Raw genomic sequence first — 2,638 nt, forward strand, 5'->3', positions numbered from 1 at the left:
TTTATTCACACATGCAGGCATGCATGCATGGAACAAATATTGATTTTATACTTACCTGTACCAGTGTTCTTTTAGGTGTAGGGGACACATACCAGAGCAAAACAGAAAGAAATCTCTGTTCTCATGGAGTTTATACTCTAGTGAGGAGATACAGATTCTAAACAGTACAAATTAGTAAAACATAAAACGTCCAAAAAACATAAAGCAGCAATGCTTGCTTCAGCAGCACATATACTAAAATTGCATTGATACAGAGAATATTAGCATGGTCCCTGTGCAAGGATGACATAACTTCATGAGGTGTTCCATATTTTTCAAAGACTATAATCAGAGACAAAGAAGGATGTTATATAATAATAAACACATCAATCCAACAAGAGCACATAACCCTAGTAAACATCTCTGCACCCAACATAGGAGCACCTAAATATATAAAACAAATATTGACCCCCATAAAGGCAGAGATCAATAGTAACACAATCATAGTACAAGGGACATTCACCCCCTCCACTGACACCAATACACGGATCTTTCAGACAGAAAATCAACAAGGAAACAGCAGCCTTAAATGACACACTAAACCAGAGGGACTTAATTGATATTTTAGAGCATTTTACCCCAAGCAGCAGAATATACATTCTTTTCAAGTGCACATGGAACATTTTCCAAGATAGGCCACGAGTTAGGCCACAAAACACGTCTCAATAAATTTAAGATTAAAATCATATCAAGTGTCTTCTCTGACCACCACAATGTGTGAAGCTAGAATCAATTACAAGAAAAAAAAACAAAACAGAAACACTCAAACATGCTACTAAATAATGAATGGGTCAACAATGAGATTAAGGAAGAAATCAGAAGATACCTGAGACAAACAAAAATGAATACATAATGACCCAAAATCTATGGGACTTGGTGAATACAGTCCGAAGAAGAAAATTCATAGCAATGCAAGCCTAAAAGTGTTTATAGTATGCTTCTCTCTGTCAGTTAGAGAGAATCCAACAAGTTAAAAAGTAAAATCTAAGAGTTTAGCCATTTTACTTAATAGAGAAAAAATGTTAGTATTATGCTAAATTATTTAGCCACTTTCCTGAAAACTATATTCCTGCAAAATTCTTTCCCTCCACTCATTACTAACATGAAAATCCAGGTAGATTTAATTTTATATCTCCATCAGTAATTACCATCATCTTGACAGAATGTTTTCAGTATTCATCCATATTTGCAAGTAAAATCCTGAAAACATAAAGATCTATGACACATGTAATTTTTTCTTATTATAGAATAGTTTAGGGCCCGCACTTAATTACATCTGAGAGAGAAAAAAAATTGAACCATAGCCACAGTTTGCCGTACTGATGACAATTACAATTTGCAGTGAACCTGTCGTCCCAAGAGTTCATCTCTGTGCGCCAACATCTAAACTGCCATGACATTGCCTTAGCACTCTTTAGACGTATTAGGCAAGGTGTTTTTTACAGAGAACATTACCTTTATCCTTACTCAAATGGCCACAAAATCTGCCAAAAACCGAAACTGTTGTGTAATCAGCTTGGTTGGCACACTCAGCAGAGTTCGCGAGACAGAACAAATGTTATAACCAATATCCACTCCTGATGCTGCTCTATAAAGTAAAACATGTTGGCTCTATTTCATGCTTACTATGAGCCTAAGGGGGGAAAGGTACGTGCAGAAAATACCTGATATATGCAAAGTTCCTTCGTATGGCACTATCAGACTATTGTGTTAAGGAATTCTGAATATGGAAATTCCATCTCAGACTCCAAAACAGTTTTATTTACTGTAATGATCTTATATAAGTGATTTTGCCAAAAAGTAATTCTACTATGTGAATCCAAAGCTAATGTGGTTATTTCACCTCATTTTGAAAACTTCAATAAAGATTGTCATTTCCTGTTCCTACAGAGAGAGACCTTTTAAAATCTGAAATTTAACTATTCTAATTTAAAGGGCAAAACAGGAACTACCAATTAATATTATCACTTAAAAATAACATAGATAACACTTGATAAAGTATCTGAATATAAAATTTCTTTCTGATATTAGAGAGAAAAATTTCACCACCCCCCTGCGGGGAGGGGTGGGGTGGTAACCAGGAGAGCACAATTTTTAATAAGTTATCACAATTTGTTTCTGAAATTTTTCAAACATTTTCTAATTTGTATTCTCTTGAGGGACTCTTCAAATTTTCTGCAGAATCTGCTAAGATCAATGGTATTTAACTTTTACTAGTCTCAAAATTTTAAGAATCTTAAAACTCTAGATCTAAGGTATGGACAACATACATACAGAAAGACTATGGATATGATAAAAGGTGTTGATTCCAAATATCAGAAAAAAAAAATTCTCTACTCAAGCAGCCATGGATTATTCTTCCTTTATTCAATATTTTAAAACATCACTTAAAAGACATTTGCTGTAGTTTCCATTTTGTCAAATTATGGCTCCAAAAAGTGATGTTTCTACTATAATTCATAATAGTGATTAAATCACCTCACCACCTCTGAAGTTCTTAAGAGAAGTCATTTTCTGACACTTAATTTTTTTTTTTTTAAATTAGAGATTCACTTTGACAATTTTGTCATGGAAAAGTTTCAAAGTTTCCAAACCATTC

The 2,638-nt window shown here is 33.8% G+C and overlaps 1 pseudogene; it reads left to right on the plus strand.

Moving 5' to 3' along the window:
* The first annotated feature begins 214 nt into the window (after positions 1–214).
* LOC117021841 (uncharacterized) lies at positions 215–315 on the plus strand (annotated as a pseudogene).
* Positions 316–2,638: the final 2,323 nt, after the last annotated feature.

This window comes from Rhinolophus ferrumequinum, chromosome 4 (genome assembly GCF_004115265.2).
Source record: "Rhinolophus ferrumequinum isolate MPI-CBG mRhiFer1 chromosome 4, mRhiFer1_v1.p, whole genome shotgun sequence".
Lineage (NCBI taxonomy): Eukaryota > Metazoa > Chordata > Mammalia > Chiroptera > Rhinolophidae > Rhinolophus > Rhinolophus ferrumequinum.